Here is a 20,205-nt window from a genome sequence, read left to right as displayed (position 1 = left end):
GACTTCTTTTGACAAATCGGGGGCTACTTTGGACATTTTGACACAAGAGTTATAACGTCGTAAATTACTATCGAATGACCATTATTAACATTCAGGTGTCTTGTTGATAGTTGGATGAAATCTTTCTGTTTCAAATTTGGTATTTTTTTCGTTTAAATTTTTTAGAAAATCAAAATTCCAAAGTAGTCCCCGTAGTAAATAGAAGCCTCACACGACGGTATATGATTAAGTTATTAAGGATATGCTCAAAATCATATTTAAAATTGAGTAGTGAAACGTTTCAATAATCCAGACCAGGTATTTCTTTTCAGACAACTAAATCTACTAAACCAACTAAAAATTTATGTTACCAAAATGAAAACGTTTGCGAATATTTTGATTACGAACTGTTAGATATAGTTTTCTATTCCATCTCGAAGTGAAAAGTTGAAAGGCAGAAGGTAACAACACCTGATATCTTGCGAAGCGTATACAAATGCTGCATTCAGACCAGCTCGTCACATCAGCGACGGCTAAAGCCTAAACGCAGTGCAGCGGACGGAAATTGCAAGGTTTAACAGTAATTAGGTAACTGGGCTAACTATCAAATCTTGATCTTTATGACGGAAGAACGAGTATCTTTCTTTTTCATGCTTTAAATATTTATTGTGCACTTGGGATGTAAATTCATAAAATAATTCGCTGTATGGAGTCACGAAGAGCAAAATACCTTCGATGTCGGTCAAATAAAATTACGATGAGCTTCGAGTGTTCCCGCACACCGGAATATGTGTCTTTTGGAAGTCTCTAATAATTCGGCTCAGCGTATCTAGCTCGATCCCTCTGAATGCCTCTATCAATTGTACTTCTGTTCTGAAGATAAATTTTCATGGGGTTTCACGTATCTTTTAGAAGTTTGAGTTACTTCCACTGAGTTACTTGTGCTGAACAAGAACTATTATATCAATGAATCACCATTCGTCATCTCTAAAGGTATAATTTGCTAGCGGAGCCACTTGAATGTCCATTTAATAAATGTATGTAATGTATGTAAATGTCCATTTAATAAAGGATATCTCAGTATCTAGAATAAAGCAAATATTAGTAATAATAATAGTATTGCGCATAAACCCCAAAATTTTATTCCCACCTTTGGGTTTCCGCGCCAAGCACTCAGCGCAAGACTCGGCGACAAGGGGAAAGTTATTAAGTTGGTAACCCTGATTTTTGACAATTAATGTCGATTGTTTGTGTGAGTGCACCGATGTCAAAAAATAGAGCTTTTAGCTGATTTTTTCATTGTCAAATGCAAGTTTTGACAGTATTATTCATGTATGAGTGAAAAACATGTATAAAAGGTCTATCGGGGAAGCAGTCGCTGGAGACAAATGTCATTGTCTTCAACGAAGAAACGAAAAGTTTCAATGCAAAAAGCAATATCAGAAACAGAGGCGCGGCCACGTTCCTAGACGTGGGTAGGACAAAAACTGAATTTTCAAATCTATGGAATTTCGGCGACTTTCCGGAGATCCTCTCGGATTTCAAAAGATTTTTTCGAACATCTTCAAATATCTCCCTATGATTATTAAGTCAATCATTACATTTCTAGTGTTCGTAGAACATTTCCAAAAAGCATGTCTTCGAACATTTTCACGAATTTCTAGAAGTGATTATGTATTCCTGTAAATTTATTAAAATTTCACAATTTTAAAGCAATTTCACTAACTTCTAGGAATTCGAACCTTTAGAAATCTTCAGAAACATCGCTACGATCTACCAGTAAAGCTTATGATCGTTCAAGATTCTTTAAGGGTATTTAGTACTGTTTACGGATTTTCAGAAATCTCAAGAAGAATGCTACTCCGAATTTCAGACTTTGTTCTTTCTGACTTCTAAGATTTCATGCAATTGTGATTCCTACACTGCCTGTAATTCCATCTTTGCTGGGTTTCCTATTCATATGAAACAGATATGCGATTATAGGCAGTACAGATTTCAATAAACTCTTAGAAGCTTCCGGAGTTTTTCTTCGCATAGGTGTGCTACCAGATATCCGATTGCATAGGCTACATCACTTTTCTAAGTGAATCATCGGTCAATACTTCATCTACCTTAGCGAGTTAACGAAATTTCCTTTCCGTGGTATTGTAGAGATACAGAGGTTTTCTCAGTCTCTAGTAGCAACTACACACTAACATTCCTCTCCTTTCCCAACTGACTGTAGGTAGTAAGTACCAACCTTTAGTCACTTGGATCGTAGCGCAATTTATACCAGTTCACGGAGCAGCAACCATTGACAAGTACAGTCAGTCTTAGCTAAATTAAGCTGCTAAGCTATATTCTTGTTAAGATATTCAACTTTTGATTAATTCACCTGTTAATCTATCAATTCTTATAAAATTTCAGAAAATCTATGAGCCTCAATGAACTAGCAAAACTAATTACAAACTTCCAGAAAATTTTCAAACATTTTATGGAAGAGCAGAAACTATTAGAAACTTCAAAACTTCTAGGAAAATCTCAATACATCATTGAGCACTTTTTGGAATGAAAAGAATTCCTCATAGACTCTGAGAAGGAGAAGCCTTTATACAATCCTGGAAACCTCCACGATTGTCAGTGAATCTCTAATTCAATTTGAAACGTTTTAATAATATTTTTTAGATCGAGAAATTGAAACATTATTGATAACATTAGATCTTTTAGTTATTTATATGGTATGTTCTTACCATTATCATGGGTAGGACAATGCTTCGACTGTCCTACCCAGGTATTTTCATGCGTAGGACATGTCCTACTTGTCCCACCCACTCCCGGCGCCACTGATCAGAAATATAAAATAGTATTTTTCGAAGGATATTCGTCACCATTTTTTCCTTGTTGACGATAAACAAACAACCCATTGGCTGTTATTGGCAACGGCAAACAGCACTGTTTGCTTAGACTAAAATTTCAGTTCAGTGTCGGGAAGCAGTTAATGTCAAAATGTTTATAGCATCCGCCATTATGGCGAACGTGGAAAGCTGGATAGGTAGATTTGGCTTCACTCTTTGCGTAACTCTATATAAGCAACTTTATTGGGGGGTGTATTGAAGTTTTTTGAAGCTGTTTCCAGAACAAATCTAATACATTTCAATTCATGAGTTTTAATTCGCCATGATAATCATCAGGCGATAACAATACTTCCGCCTTACCAACAATCATTTGTTTACTTTGCTCGATAGGTAGACGGTTTGACAGTTCAATAGGTAGATTTGGCTTCACTCTTTGCGTAACTCTATATATAATAGACTCTGATATTTACCATGTACCCAAATCAATACCATTCGAAAACAAAGAATTGGTGCGCTCATTGTTTTATTTCTCGTTTTTGTATTTTTTTTCAGCAGCAGCACGCCGGATAACAACAAAACTCGACACAAATTAAGCCTAAATTTCCTGTTTGGCGAATGTTATTGATATAGGAGCATGTTATTAATAATGGAACAGATACCTATATGTTTCCAAATCAGCAAAATCCGTTGAAAAAACTTATTGGCGCTTTGATGTTGCACGAAGAAGAAGAAGCAGAAAGATGATAATCGAAAAAATCTCCACGGGAAACCATACGGAGAAGTTTTTAAAACTCTTCTCAAAAATTCTAAAAGCAATTTAATTAAAAACAGTAAGCAGTACGTACACAGCAAAAATTATTGTAATGTGCATCGACGTAATCATAACGATTTACTAAAACAATCGATGTAATCAAAATTTCAATATGCAAAATAAACAATAATTCAATGTAATACTACATCTCTCCTGAAATTACACAGAACCTAAATCACCTTTTCTCATTGCATATTACTTGTGTAATATTAATTGCTGAAATTAGTTAAAATTACATAGCAATAAATGCAACCCATCGAGTGCATATGGTTATGTGTTAATATTACACAGAAATGATGTAATTTCGCATTCAAAGAAAATTAATTTTAAATCTCGCAACACTGTCCTGACTGACATCATCAGCGCAGTTTCGCGAGTTTCTGATGGTGAGGCGCCATATTTACTTTCAGTTCGTGTTACCGGGAGATTGTTTTATCGTTTTAAATTAAAAATTTTCAGTTAAAATTGGTTAATTTTAGACTCTATAGAGTGGTGGTCGTGCGCTAAAGGTTGCTTCTTCCGGCCCTTCCGGCAGATTATGCTCTGCCTAAACGTTACAATCTACAGACGGCCCGTATGTGCTCCGCTTTTGAGCTGCTTCGCATGATATACAGAAGGCCGTTCGTGGAAAGGTTCCACGCAAGATACAGCAACGACGCAACTTCTTGAAGTGACTGGAGGCATCCCGTCGTCATATGACCGGAAGGAGCATCCAATAACGATGAGATAGTCCTATCTCTGTTGCGACAGGAAGTATTGTGATGTTGAACGAGCTGCCGATGAAGATGACTGTAAGTATGGCGACGTCTACAGTTTGGAAGTAAAGATAAAGTCATGTTTGTGGCTCTTAATTCTAGGAAGGGAAATCAGGAGGTTGTCCACCAGCAAGACGAGAAAAAAGCGTCGGACCGCTGCCGGAAGCGCATTTATTGGTTGTTCAGTAAATCTTGCTTGCTTGCTAAACTTTCCAAGTCCTTAACGTTGCACAGACGAGCTTTTTCATTTTCGGGGTCGGGCGACAGCGATGAGACAGGCTTATATGCGATGCGTTCCGATAGGAAATTCCTGAGACGGCAACATAGGAGGCAAGATGAAATTCATTCATCATTGGTGCGGGTAAGTCATCCTGGGAAAGTAACTTATTCTAGAATCGAAATGCGTATGTAGGGGGAAATGACGGCTTTGGCAGGTTTTGTTCTATTATTGTCAGGGGGGTTTTTGTTGACCAAATTTTATGAAATTTGGCCACAATATTCTTTGATTTGCAAAGAATGTTAAGGCCAAATTTGAGCATAATTGGTTATAGAAAACCCTTCTGCCAATAATAGAACAAAACCTGCCAAAGCCGTCATTTCCCCTACATAAAGAGTGCGTTGATAGTTGATTCAAAAGTATGAGATTTCTAATGTCGTTCCTGTTCGCGTGACTAACATCTAGGTTACTTCGACCTGGAAGCAAAGTACCGGTTCTACAAGTGTCAAACCGATGTTGGTGATGAAACCAAATATGCACTACAACATGATGTATAAATTATAGCCAATTGAAGCTTGTTGAAGCATAATTTAGCAAAATAATTTAAATGACTACAGCGCCACTAGCGTTCTACTACTTATGCTTCTACTGCGTTGATTGCTCGAGGTCCTCAAACGATTTTCTTAACGTATTCGATTAATATTCCCAGAAGAATCGTAGACTTCCGAATACAATTCGTCTGGAATCCTAATAAACTTTTTTTTTATTTTTCCACTGAAACCGTTCAAGGATTGTACGAAAAAATCTTTTGAGAATCAGAAGAAAATTATGTTTGGATTCCTAAGAATAATTTTTAGGATGCTAAAAACAAAACAAAAATGGAATTCAGGATCATTGTTGTTGCATTATTATTTTTTATTTTGTCATACTAAAGTCGGAGCTGGCATGTGAAGAAGTGTGCAGTGCTTAACAGTCTTCCCCATTTAGGTTGGTCCATGGCTGCATGCCGCCATCTGCAGAGGGTCCGCAAATCGTCTCCCACTTGATCGATCCACCTTTCTCGCTGCGCACCTCGCCTTCTTGTTTCCGTCAGATCAATGTCGAGAACCATTTTCACCGGATTACTGTTCGACATTCTGGCTATATGTGCCCGGCCCACCACAGTCATCCGATTTTCGCGGTGTGGATGGTTCTCCCAACAGCTGATGCAACTCGTGATTCATTCACTCCTCCACATATACCGTCCATCATCTGCAACCCACCATAGATGGAACACAGCACTTTCCTTTCGAGAATTCCACGTTGGTCCTCTACGAGCATCGTACAGGTCTCGTATCCGTAGAGTCCGTAGATTCCGAAGGGGATTTCGAAAGGAATCCGTTAGTGATTCCGAAGTGATCCATTCAAGGACTCCGAAGATAATCATTTAAGGACTCCGTAGGGAATCATTTCCGAAGTGAATCCTCTTGTTATTCTTAAACGAATCCTTCGCGATTGCGAAGCGAATCCTTTTGCAATTCCATAGCGAATCTGAAGTGAATCCTTTCGCGATCTCGAATTAAAAAGATTCTGGAGGTAATCTTTTTGGCATTCTACAGGAAATTCTTTTGAGACTAGTTTACTTGTGGACGCAGTAGCGCCCGTGGCAAGTGTTTTTTTTTTAATATAACCGGTTCATTGATTCATGCATTAAAAAAAATCAAAATTTTCAACGTCTGTTGTCTGTGATTTTTTCATCAAATGCTGTGTCTGGTTGTCGAAGGTTGTCACTTATTTTGTTTTCTGCATCTGATAGTAAAAATGAATTGAAGTGTCAAATATTTTATTTTTTGTGAGAATTTCCCCGCATGCTGCGTCTGGTTGGCTAGTCACCGGACAGACAAACAGGGCTATTATATATAGTAATTCCGCAGATAATCATTTTAAGATTCCGCAAGGAATTTTTGCGTAAATGGCGAGGAAAATCTTTTGGGATTCTGAATGGATTTTTTTGGGGCTACATATAAGGTAACCTTCTAGGATTCGACAGTAAATTCCTTAGGGCTTCCGAAGAGAATCCATTAGGGATTCCGAAGGGAATTCTTTAGGGCTTCGTAAGGGAATCCTTTAGGGCTTCCAGATGGAATCCTTTAGGGATTCCCAAGGGAATTCTCTAGGGATTCCAAAGGGAATCCTGTAGGGATTCCAAAAGGAAACCTTTAGGGATTCCGAAGGGAATCCTTCAACGATTCCGAGGGGAGCGATTCTGAATAGAATAAATCAGCGATTTCGAGGGGAATCCTTCTGCGAAGGGAATCATTTCGGGATTTCGAAGAGAATCCTTCATTGATTCCGTAAGAAATCATTCAATAATTCCGAAGGGTTTCTGAAGGAAAACCTTCAGGGATTCCTATGAAGGGAAACCTTCAGCGATTCTGAAGGGAATGCTTTATGGAATCTCTTAGAGATTGCGAAGCAAATCCTTCAGCGATTCCGAAAGGAATCTTTCAGCTATTCCGAAAGGAAATTTTCAGCGATTCCGAAGGGAAACCTTTAGAGAATACTTCCGAAGGGGAACCTTTAGAGATTACTTCCGAAGGGAATCCTTTTGGGATTCCAATGGGAATCCTTTTGGGATTCCAAAGGGAATCCTTTTGGGATTCCAAAGGGAATCCTTTTGGGATTCCAAAGGGAATCCTTTTGGGATTCCAAAGGGAATCCTTTTGGGATTCCAAAGGGAATCCTTTTGGGATTCCAAAGGGAATCCTTTAGGGATTCCAAAGGGAATCCTATAGGGATTCCAAAGGGAATCTTATTTGGATTCCAAAGGGAATCCTATTGGGATTCCAAAGGGAATCCTTCAGGGATTCCAAAGAAAATCCTTTAGGGATTCCAAAGGGAATCCTTTAGGGATTCCAAAGGGAATCCTTTTGGGATTCCAAAGGGAATCCTTTTGGGATTCCAAAGGGAATCCTTTTGGGATTCCAAAGGGAATCCTTTAGGATTCCAAAGGAATCATAAAGGATTCCAAAGGGAATCCTTTAGAGTTCCAAAGGGAATCCTTTAGGGATTCCAAAGGGAATCCTTTAGGATTCCAAAGGAATCTTTTAGATTCCAAAGGAATCCTTTAGGGATTCCAAAGGAATCCTTTAGGATTCCAAAGGAATCCTTTAGGATTCCAAAGGGAATCCTTTAGGGATTCCAAAGGAATCCTTTAGGGATTCCAAAGGAATCTTTAGGGATTCCAAAGGAATCCTTTAGAGTTCCAAAGGAATCTTTAGGGATTCAAAGGAATCCTTTAGGGATTCCAAAGGAATCCTTTAAGGGATTCCAAAGGAACTTTAGATTCCAAAGGAACTTTAGGGATTCCAAAGGGAATCCTTTAGGGATTCCAAAGGAATCCTTTAGGGATTCCAAAGGAATCCTTTAGGATTCCAAAGGAATCCTTTAGGATTCAAAGGGAATCCTTTAGGATTCCAAAGGAATCCTTTAGGATTCCAAAGGAATCCTTTAGGGATTCCAAAGGAATCCTTTAGGGATTCCAAAGGAATCCTTAGGGATTCCAAAGGGAATCCTTTAGGATTCCAAAGGGAATCCTTTAGGGATTCAAAGGAATCTTTAGGGATTCAAAGGGAATCCTTTAAGGATTCCAAAGGAATCCTTTAGGGATAATTTTTAAATTATTTTTATGGATTATTATTCCCAAAATTATTCTTTATGGAATCTCATTAACTATTTTATGGATTTATGGTAGCATTTTAAGAAACATTTAGATGTTATTTATGGATCGTTTTCCAGTATTTTATGGATCCGTCTTTATCGTTTATATGCAAAAGTATGTTTTGCCTCACGAAATTATGGCGATAGTGAGCAAACGTCATATTCGAGCAAATCCGATGCGCGCGCTACGAGTGGTCGATTGGCCTACTAATGATCATTTGAATTGACCAGTAAATCAGTGAACGATGGAAATTTGACGAGTGTTGTGTCTGTTTGTCTGTGATAATCCTTTAGGGATTCCGTAGGGAAACCTTCAGCGATTCCGAAGTGAATCCTTCAGCGATTCTGGAGGAGATCTTTCTGCAATTCTGATTCCCGCCAAAATCTCCAAACGATTCTTTTTAGAAATTCAAAAGGATTCCCGCCGGGATCCCCAAACGATTCCCTTCAGAATCCCTGAAGGATTCCCTCCGGAATCCCAAAAGAATTCCCGCCGGAATCCCTAAAGGATTTCCGCTGAAATCTCTGAAGGAATGCCTTCGGAATCCCTAAAGGATTCCCTTCGGAATCCCTAAAGGATTCCCTTCGGAATCCCTAAAGGATTCCCTTCGGAATCCCCAAAGGATTCCCTTCGGAATCCCCAAAGGATTCCCTTCGGAATCTCCAAAGGATTCCCTAAAAGAATCCCTAAAGGATTCCCTAAAGGAATCCCTAAAGGATTCCCTAAAGGAATCCCTAAAGGATTCCCTAAAGGAATCCCTAAAGGATTCCCTAAAGGAATCCCTAAAGGATTCCCTAAAGGAATCCCTAAAGGATTCCCTAAAGGAATCCCTAAAGGATTCCCTAAAGGAATCCCTAAAGGATTCCCTAAAGGAATCCCTAAAGGATTCCCTAAAGGAATCCCTAAAGGATTCCCTAAAGGAATCCCTAAAGGATTCCCTAAAGGAATCCCTAAAGGAATCCCTAAAGGATTCCCTAAAGGAATCCCTAAATGAATCCCTAAAGGATTCCCCAAAGGAATCCCTAAAGGATTCCCCAAAGGAATCCCTAAAGGATTCCCCAAAGGAATCCCTAAAGGATTCCCTAAGGGAATCCCTAAAGGATTCTAAGGGAATTTTAAAGGATTCCTAAAGGATTCCTTAAAGGAATCTAAATGAATCTCAAAGGATTCTCAAAGGAATCCTAAAGGATTCTAAAGGATTCCCTAAAGGAACCTTCACAGGATTCTCTAGCGAACCTAAAGGATTCCCCCCTATAGAACCCCAGAGGATTCCCTATAGAACTCCAAAGGATTCCTATAGGAATCCCTAAAGGATTCCCTAGGAATCTCTAAAGGATTCCTATAGGAATCCTAAAGGATTCCTATAGGAATCCCTAAAGGATTCCCTATAGGAATCCCTAAAGGATTCCCTATAGGAATCCCTAAAGGATTCCCTATAGGAATCCCTAAAGGATTCCCTATAGGAATCCCTAAAGGATTCCCTATAGGAATCCCTAAAGGATTCCCTATAGGAATCCCTAAAGGATTTTCTAAAGGAATCCCTAAAGGATTCCCAAAAGGAATCCCTAAAGGATTCCCCATAGGAATCCCTAAAGGATTCCCCAAAGGAATCCCTAAAGGATTCCCAAAGGAACTCTAAGGATTCCCCAAAGGAATCCTTTAAGATTCCCCAAAGGAATCCCTAAAGGATTCCCCAAAGGAATCCCTAAAGGATTCCCCAAAGGAATCCCTAAAGGATTCCCCAAAGGAATCCCTAAAGGATTCCCCAAAGGAATCCCTAAAGGATTCCCCAAAGGAATCCCTAAAGGATTCCCCAAAGGAATCCCTAAAGGATTCCCCAAAGGAATCCCTAAAGGATTCCCCAAAGGAACTCTAAGGATTCCCCAAAGGAATCCTAAAGGATTCTCAAAGGAATCTTAAAGGATTCCCCAAAGGAATCCCTAAAGGATTCCCCAAAGGAATCTAAAGATTCCCAAAGGAATCCCTAAAGGATTCCCCAAAGGAATCTAAAGGATTCCCAAGGAATCCCTAAAGGATTCCCAAAGGAATCTAAAGATTCTCAAAGGAATCCCCAAGGATTCCCAAAGGAATCTAAAGGATTCCCAAAGGAATCCTAAAGGATTCCCCAAAGGAATCTAAAGGATTCCCCAAAGGAATCTAAAGGATTCCCCAAAGGAATCCTAAAGTTCCCCAAAGAATCTAAAGTTCAAAGGAATCTAAAGGATTCTAGGAATCTAAAGGATTCTCAAAGGAATCCCTAAAGGATTCCCCAAAGGAATCCCTAAAGGATTCCCCAAAGGAATCCCTAAAGGATTCCCCAAAGGAATCCCTAAAGGATTCCCCAAAGGAATCCCTAAAGGATTCCCCAAAGGAATCCCTAAAGGATTCGCTTTGGTATCCCTAAAGGATTCCCTTCGGAGTCCCTAAAGGATTCCCTTCGGAATCTCTAGAGGATTCCCTTCGGAATCCCTAAAGGATTCCCTTCGGAATCCCTAAAGGATTCCCTTCGGAATCCCTAAAGGATTCCCTTCGAAATCCCTAAAAGATTCCCTTCGGAATCCCCAAAAGATTCCCTTCGGAATCCCCAAAAGATTCCCTTCGGAATCCCCAAAAGATTCCCTTCGGAATCCCTAAAGGATTCCCTTCGGAATCCCCAAAAGATTCCCTTCGGAATCCCTAAAGGATTCCCTTCGGAATCTAAAGGATTCCTTCGAATCCCTAAAGGATTCCCTCTGAATCCCTAAAGGATTCCCTCTGAATCCCAAAGATTCCCTTCGGAGTTCCCAAAAGATTCCTTCGGAATCCCTAAAGGATTCCTTCGAATCCTAAAGGATTCCTTCGGAATCCCTAAAGGATTCCTTCGGAATCCCTAAAGGATTCCTTCGAATCCTAAAGGATTCCCTTCGGAATCCCTAAAGGATTCCTTCGAATCCCTAAAGGATTCCCTTCGAATCCCTGAAGGATTCCCTTCGGAATCCCTAAAGGATTGCCTAAAGGATTCCCTTCGGAATCCCGAAAGGATTCCTTCGGAATCCTAAAGTTCCCTTCGAATCCCTAAAGGATTCCTTCGGAATCCTAAAGGATTCCTTCGGAATCCTAAAGGATTCCTTCGAATCTAAAGGATTCCCTTCGGAATCTAAAGGATTCCTTCGAATCTAAAGGATTCCTTCGGAATCCCTAAAGATTCCTTCGGAATCTAAAGGATTCCCTTCGGAATCCCTAAAGTTCCTTCGGAATCTAAAGGATTCCCTTCGAATCCTAAAGGTTCCTTGGAATCTAAAGTTCCTTCGAATCCTAAAGGATTCCTTCGGAATCCCTAAAGGATTCCTTCGAATCCCTAAAGGATTCCTTCGAATCTAAAGGATTCCTTCGAATCTAAAGGATTCCCTTCGGAATCCCTAAAGGATTCCTCGGAATCCCTAAAGGATTCCTTCGGAATCCTAAAGTTCCTTCGAATCTAAAGGATTCCCTTCGGAATCCCTAAAGTTCCTTCGGAATCCTAAAGGATTCCCTTCGAATCCTAAAGGATTCCTTCGGAATCCTAAAGTTCCTTCGGAATCCCTAAAGTTCCCTTCGGAATCCTAAAGTTCCTTCGGAATCCTAAAGTTCCCTTCGAATCCCTAAAGGATTCCTTCGGAATCTAAAGGATTCCCTTCGGAATCCCTAAAGGATTCCCTTCGGAATCCCTAAAGGATTCCCTTCGGAATCCCTAAAGGATTCCCTTCGGAATCCCTAAAGGATTCCCTTCGGAATCCCTAAAGGATTCCCTTCGGAATCCCTAAAGGATTCCCTTCGGAATCCCCAAAGGATTCCCTTCGGAATCCCTAAAGGATTCCCTTCGGAATCTCTAAAGGATTCCCTTCGGAAGCCGCAAAGTATTCCCTTCGGAAGCCCTAAAGGATTTCTTTCGGAAGCCCTAAAGGATTCCCTTCGGAAGCCCTAAAGGATTCTTTTCGAAAGCCCTAAAGGATTCCCTTCGGAATCCCTAAAGGATTCCCTGCGGAATTTCTAAAGGATTCCCTTCGGAAGTCCTAAATGATTTTCTTCGGAATCCCTAAAGGATTCCCTTCGGAATCCCTAAAGGATTCCCTTCGGAATCCCTAAAGGATTCCCTTCGGAATCCCTAAAGGATTCCCTTCGGAATCCCTAAAGGATTCCCCTAAAGGATTCCCTTCGGAATCCCTAAAGGATTCCCTTCGGAATCCCTAAAGGATTCCCTTCGGAATCCCTAAAGGATTCCCTTCGGAATCCCTAAAGGATTCCCTTCGGAATCCCTAAAGGATTCCCTTCGGAAGCCCCCTGAAGTATTCCCTTCGGGAGCCCTGAAGTATTCTCTTCGGAAGCCCCCTGAAGTATTCTCTTCGGGAGCCCTGAAGTATTCTCTTCGGAAGCCCTGAAGGATTCCCTTCGGAAGCCCTAAAGGATTCCTTCTGGAAGCCCTAAAGGATTCCCTTCAGAAGCCCTAAAAGATTCCCTTCTAAAGCCCTAAAGGATTCTCTTTGGAAGCCCTAAAGTATTCCCTTCGGAAGCCCTAAAGGATTTCTTTCGGAAGCCCTAAAGGATTCCCTTCGGAAGCCCTAAAGGATTCCCTTCGGAAGCCTTAAAGGATTCCCTTCGGAAGCCCTAAAGGATTCCCTGCGGAAGCCCTAAAGGATTCCCTTCGGAAGCCCTAAAGGATTTCCTGCGGAAGCCCTAAAGGATTCCCTGCGGAAGCCCTAAAGGATTCCCTGCGGAAGCCCTAAAGGATTCCCTGCGGAAGCCCTAAAGGATTCCCTTCGGAAGCCCTAAAGGATTTCCTGCGGAAGCCCTAAAGGATTCCCTGCGGAAGCCCTAAAGGATTCCCTGCGGAAGCCCTAAAGGATTCCCTGCGGAAGCCCTAAAGGATTCCCTTCGGAAGCCCTAAAGAATTCCCTTCGGAAGCCCTAAAGGATTCCCTTCGGAAGCCCTAAAGGATTCCCTTCGGAAGCCCTAAAGGATTCCCTTCGGAAGCCCTAAAGGATTCCCTGCGGAAGCCCTAAAGGATTCCCTGCGGAATTCCTAAAGAATTCCCTTCGGAAGCCCTAAAAGATTCCCTGCGGAAGCCCTAAAGGATTCCCTTCGGAATCCCTAAAGGATTCCCTTCGGAAGCCCTAAAGGTATTTGGGCTTATTCTACGAGTCGAGTGACGTGAGGTGAGTCGATTTTAGCAATTCTCACGTGAGGTGACCATGTTATTCAAATGGGGCTATACGACTCTTCTCACGTCATTCGAGCAATCTCACGTCACTCCACTCGTAGAATAAGCCCAATTCCTTGGAATTCTTACAGAACTTGGAATCCCCAAATGACACCTTTCGGAATCCCTAAAGGATTGTCCTTTGCCCCTTTTAAAGTTTTCCTCCCTGAATCCTTAAAATACTCCTATCTAAGTCTCCAATAGATTCCCCTGGGAAATTCTCAGAGGAATTCCCCTGCGAAATTCCCAAAGGAATTTCCCTGGAATTTCTAAAGGATTCTTATTAAAATCCCTGTTAATCTCAGGGGGATTCAATTCGGTTTCCCTGGAAGAACCCCAAAAGTTCTACGAAGGTCAGAATCATATTATTGCACAAGGATACTGGTTGACGACCTCGTCTGGGCATGATCTTTCAAAACAGTTTTTTTAGCTTAAGGCATTTTTTAAGCATATTTGGTTTAATTTAAAACAATAAGTGAAGAATTTTCATTTATTTTTCAGATCACACTGTTTCGCTCTGGTCTCAGGGAAATGTATAGGACGTCACCAGGATCATTCAGGAATTATCGCTGAATTTCTTTGGGCAATAGAGTGATGTGCCCTATACCGAGAAAATACTGTCGATCGGACAGATGGGACAGATGTAATCAAATATTAATGTAAATTAGGAACTAGGATGCAAAATAAAACAAAAATATTATTTAATTGGGGAAGTTCTTTTATGATATGATACCTAATTGGAAAAAAAACATAAAAACTCAAATCATATTTATTTAGCACATACAATTAAGTACATCGCACTGTTTTACATCAAATTACTTTACATCGCTTTGATTACATCCTTAAATTGTGTACATCTAAAACAAAATTACATCGTTCCCCCTTATTACACAGAATGTTCTCGAGTACATCGTGCAGTGTAATATTCAACGAGCGATGGATTCAGTTGGTTGCAGCATTTTCGATGTAATATTCAACAACTTTTTTTGCTGTGTACGGTTGGACTTTTCTTATATTGTGTTTTAAGTGTAATATTAGAAAATAAAATTTCGAATAGAAATATTGTGTTTATTATACAGTAGAAGAAAAGTCCAACCCCGTACTGCTTACCGTTTTTAATAAGATCCCGCATAATCATGAACCATAAGTGGATTATTTCTCAGAACGTTTATGAATATAAACAACATTACCGCTACTGATCTGATTGTTGTTCATATTAATGATACACTAACCTCACCATAAATCGTAATCACTGCATGATATGCTGTGATTGGCAAATCGACCATACCCGTGGGTGGTTAAGTATAATTACAATATAAAAAGGGACATTTTTCAGTACATTATATTTCTAACATGGCATGTGGTATGGTCCAGTTATAATCCGTGTTTTGAATGAGAAAAATATGGGATGAAGTATATAAACAGTAAAATGATATGAGAGAAAAATGGCACACCGTATCCCTTATCTTTCACTAGAAAGAAAGCAGATGAACATTTCTCCCACGAAAAATAAAAAACAAGTGTTTGTTACAATTTCATTATTTATTTGTTTTCCTTCGTTTTCCTTAAATAAAATTTATGGGCAAGATAGTCAGTTTGTCTTTGTTTGGGTGTCCGGGAAGCTGCATCCGAAAGAATATTATTCTGACCTGAAAATACGCAGGAAGAAAACCGCGAGATTATAAATATGCACACACAACACGTTTTCCTAGACGAAAAATCTCGGAAAAGACTGTCTATCCCGGCAAACGGATGGCACACTTTGTGCGTAATTTACCGTCTTTTTCACCTTTTTTGGGATTTTCCCCGTGAACATGCAGAGTATATTCTATCAAATTGATGAAATACTTACCAATATCACGCCTTAATGAAATTGTTTTGCAGCTAAGCGGACTTTGCTTCCACATTTTTCCGCCAAGAACACTGTTGAGAACTGTGGGAATTTTTTATTATTCAAAAATATTTGAATGAATTACGCATTTCATTACTTACCCTTGATTTCCAGTACAAGATATAATTGGAAAAAGCACAAAAGTGATTCTGGTTTCACCGAACCAGTTGTTTATTTTTACAAACAAAACCAATGGCAGCTACACGGGAAAATAATTCTGCGGTCTGTTGAAAATCATTGCAGAACTTTTTACGTTTATAATGTTTTATCAATGGAAGATATAATTCTTAATTTCGATTCCACACGGCAAGGAAACCAGACTAGATTTAGAAGATTCATAATTATTTAATAGACATATTTCATATGGTTGATATATCATTTATGGGTCATTTATAGTATATTATCGTTTTCTCTCGAAATAACGGAAGATAACGTAAATAAAATAAACAACAAACTATGACATTATTGCATACAGTATTGTCGATGAAACATGCTGTATAGTATTGATTATATGAATAAATATAATTACATTGTAAATCTATGATTACACAATTAGTAACAGTATTCCTTAATGCAGGTGAATAGTACCAAGAATACTGCAGATGGTTTTTAATTATGCGGGATTGCTTTAAGAATTTTTGAGAAGAGTTTTAAAAACTTCTCCGTACACGTAAAAAAATAACCTTATATGTTATGGCAAAAAAACATTTAACAATACTTATACTCTTCATTATGCCACCTAATGAATTATCCCATATCCAAAAGCTAATAACATTCCTAAGTTAATGAAAAGTATAAGTTTCCGAATGTATGTGACTAATGCGATGTATAAGTTTTTTCTTATACATGTTATTAAGCGCCTGCTTTGGCAAAAAAGTATTAGAAATATTAATAATAAACAACATTAATTTTTTTTACGTGTATGGTTTCCCGTGGAGATTTTTTTCGATTACATATCATCTTTCTGCTCCTTCTTCTTCATCAAGGATGTTAACGATCATTCAGTAATTTGCGTTCCATCATTTAGTAGTTTGTCAATAACACATTCCAGAAGCTGAATTTCAAAATATGTTATTACAGTCAAACTTCCATGAGCCGATGTTCTATGACTCGATATCGACTCATGGAAGCAAAATATGCCATATTAAAAAATATTTTCTGGGTTACTGTGATGGTCCCTTCAAATAGCTTACCAGGGGTTTTCTATTCCACATCTCGATATTTCCATGAGTCGATGGTCCCTTCAATATCGACTCATGGAGGTTTGACTGTAGTTGAATTCTAATAACGAACCATTAGGTAAAGTTGTAGAAAAACCTTCGCACTAGAATTCCACCATACAGCATATTTTGAAATTCAGCTTCTGGAATAAGTTATTGACAAACTACTAAATGATCGAACGCAAATTACTGAATGATCGTTAACATCGATCGGAAGGTGAGGCGGAAGTTGTTATCGCCTAATGATTATTATGGCGAATTAAAACGCATAAATTTAAATGTGTTAGATTTGATCTAGAAACAGCTTCAAAAAACATCAATACATTCCCCAATAAAGTAGCAACAAGCGATAAAGTAGCAACAAGTTTTTCCATGGGAAAACTGTCAAAACGCACGCAAACGTATCAATTGTGTTTGGCCCATAAGAAGATCCTCTTTGCGTAACTCTATATAAATAATAGACTCTGATCGAAACGAATAGACCTGTGCAGGAGTTCATTAAATTCACTCACCCGATGGATTTTGACATTTGAGCGGGTCGTCCACTAGAACAAAAGTTCATTTTGCGTTCATTATGCGACCCGCTCAAACGTCATAATCAAGGTGAATATTGCGCATAAGCCCCAAAATTTTATTCCCACCTTTGGGTTTCCGCGCCGAGCATTCAGCGTCAGATTCGGCGACAAGGAGATAGTGGTCAAGTTGGTACTCCTGATTTTTTGACAACTGATGCCAATTGGTTGTGTGAGTGCACCGGTGTCAAAAAATAGAGCTTTTAGCTGAAAATTTAACTGTCAAATGCACATTTTGACAGCAATATAGATGTATGAGTGAATAAAATGTGCAAATGCTCTTTCGCGGAAGCAGTCGCTGAAGACAAGTGTCAATGGTTTCAGTGACGAAACGAAAAGTTTCAATGCAAAAAGCAATACAATATATTGCAGTTTGCGTTGAGTTCGCCAAATGCACGAAGTTGCAGCAAACATGCAAAAGATCTTGCATACAGTGTTGCTGGCTATTTTATCTTTTAAGAAGATTATGTTATAATTGAAGTCGTTATTATTTGTCATTCTATTTAAGCAAAATATAATGAGCTGTTACTCCACATTTAAGATATTGTGATAGAAAGTTATTTTTTACAGGAATTAAAGTATCATAAAACTAATAAATAAAGTGCCAATGTTTGACATACTTCCCCTGAAAAGTAAGTAAAATATGATAGCACCACTGCTCTGATATTGAGATTCTCACGTCCGAATGTGTGAGTGGCGATAAAAGGAAAACAAACACTCCTTGATAGTGCAACTCAGCAAAGATTGGGTAAAAATGAGTATATTTCCATATATTTTTTGACTCTTTTGAAATAATTGTGATGACCCGATCATTTTTGAGGTTATGAGCAGAAGGAAAACAAACATGTTTTTACACATGACGAATTGCACATTAGTGTGCGAGCGCTAAACGTCACTCATCTCTATACACATCAAGCTAAAACTAACGTGAATCCAATGAATAACACGCCTAAAACAGACGAATCAGCATGAATTTTGACAGCTCGTTCCTGTGCAAGTTGCTTGCAGGTTATGTCTGCAATGCTAATTTTATTTGCAAATCGCAATAATAACCCTGGTCATAATTTCTTGGGGGAGTTCATTTTTCGTTAGTCTATAGTCGAAACCTGTTTCCTGAGTGCAGACCACAAACTGCCGTTATACGCATAATTGTCCCATGTATATAGAGATGAGTGACGTTTAGCGCTCGCACACTAATGTGCAATTCGTCATGTGTAAAAACATGTTTGTTTTCCTTCTGCTCATAACCTAAAAAATGATCGGGTCATCACAATGATTTCAAAAGAGTCAAACAATATCCAGCTTTCCACGTTCGCCATAATGGCGGTTGCTATAATAATTTTGACATTAACTGCTTCCCGACACTGAACTGAAATTTTAGTCTAAGCAAACATTGATGTTTGCCGTTACCAATAACATCCAATGCGTTGTTTGTTTATTATCAACAAGAAAAAAATGGTGATGAATGTCTTTTGAAAAATTCTATGTTTCTAATACTATTTATATTACTAATTTTTGTTTTGTTCTAGTTATTGAGGTGCCCTATAATGCTAATACCACTGGTTTATGAGGCTCACAAATTAATATAGTGAACATTCAAATGGTTTTCGCTAGTACAACAAACCCTTGGGGACGACCATTGATGCTTCAGTAACACTCATTTCCAGTGTTAAAGTGGACGTTTTTCCATCTTCAAACAGATATAAAATCCCTTCCATAATATAAAAATGAAAATTGTACCTTCTAACTAAAAATCACTCCAATTGATAGAAATTACGTAATTAAAAAAGAACGAGCCGGCTGATCGCTGGGCTAGGATGCATTCGAAGGAAACGAGCTGTACCAACTGTTATGTCATACATTCGATTCTACAATGAATTTAGACGAATTGAAACAATTTTTAAATGTTATTTAGGCTTATGCTGAACCTTAAAAAGACCCAGATTTCGGTGTTCTGAGCCAATTACTGCAAATAAAAATTAAATTTGCCCTACATCGGAGGTTTGGTAGAGATTCCGTAGATGAGGCCCTCACAACTTCATACACAGCATCATTTAATTTCTTATCAGACATCGAATTGGTTTTTAGAAAAAAAAATGTCTTATTTCATGATGAATCAACTAAAAAAAATATGTTATCAGAAATGCAAATGTTTGCAAATATCCGAATTTGCAAAATCTTTTTTTCCAAAACCAACGCGAATTTAAAAATTGGAAGGCAGAAGATAGCACAAAATAGCTTCCGAAGCGCATATGGAATACTTCATTCAGACGAGTTCTTTACTTCAGCGACAGTGGCGAGTGAAGCGCCTAACGCAATTCAGCGGAACGACGAGGCAAGAGTTGACAGAAAATATATGGACTAACCGAAAATTTAACTAAATAATAAGACATTTTACAAAAGCAATTTGATGTCTGACAAGAAAGCCCTGACCTGGATTTTGAGACAAGAACGAAAAAACGGGTATCGGTTTTATAATGATGTAAATTTATAAATTATTTAGGTAGCATTATGGACCTTCAACTTCGGAATCCTGACCATAGCCCAAGCCGCGAAGAGCAAGAGTCGAACGATGTTATTACCACTACCATGAGCAGTGAATGGCATACCAATATCTACATCTTTTCATGTCCTTAATTAATGTGCGACACCAGTTAGTGTTATTAGCGAACTCCATATCTAGAAGTAAACAAAATTAGTAGAATAGTAGTAATTAATATTTTTCGGAAGACGTTTATCACCAATTTTTTGCTTGTTGACAATAAACAAACAAAGCATTGGCTGTTATTGGTAACGGCTAATATCAATGTTTGCTTAGACTACAATTTAAGTTCAGTGTCGGGAAGCAGTTAATGTCAAAATTATTATAGCATCCGCCATTATGGCGAACGTGGAAAGCTGGATATGGAAATATACTCATTTTTACCCAATCTTTGCTGAGTTGCAACATCTAGGAGTGTTTGTTTTCCTTTTATCGCCACTCACACATTCGGACGTGAGAATCTCAATAG

At 38.8% G+C, this 20,205-nt stretch overlaps 2 long non-coding RNA genes across 2 annotated transcripts; one reads left to right on the top strand and one right to left on the bottom strand.

The window, feature by feature from the left end:
* The first annotated feature begins 4,012 nt into the window (after positions 1–4,012).
* On the top strand, positions 4,013–14,220 carry LOC134202816 (uncharacterized). Its single transcript, XR_009977350.1, has 3 exons — positions 4,013–4,415; positions 4,482–4,740; positions 14,013–14,220. It is a non-coding gene; the product is annotated as an uncharacterized LOC134202816 (long non-coding RNA).
* An 849-nt stretch (positions 14,221–15,069) lies between these two features.
* On the bottom strand, positions 15,070–15,627 carry LOC134202817 (uncharacterized). Its single transcript, XR_009977351.1, has 3 exons — positions 15,504–15,627; positions 15,364–15,444; positions 15,070–15,160 (listed from the first exon to the last, which is right to left on the bottom strand). It is a non-coding gene; the product is annotated as an uncharacterized LOC134202817 (long non-coding RNA).
* Positions 15,628–20,205: the final 4,578 nt, after the last annotated feature.

This window comes from Armigeres subalbatus, unplaced genomic scaffold (assembly GCF_024139115.2).
Source record: "Armigeres subalbatus isolate Guangzhou_Male unplaced genomic scaffold, GZ_Asu_2 Contig1436, whole genome shotgun sequence".
Classification (NCBI taxonomy): domain Eukaryota; kingdom Metazoa; phylum Arthropoda; class Insecta; order Diptera; family Culicidae; genus Armigeres; species Armigeres subalbatus.
Note: the sequence above shows the minus strand (reverse complement) of the source record. Positions and strands in the feature narration are given on the sequence as shown.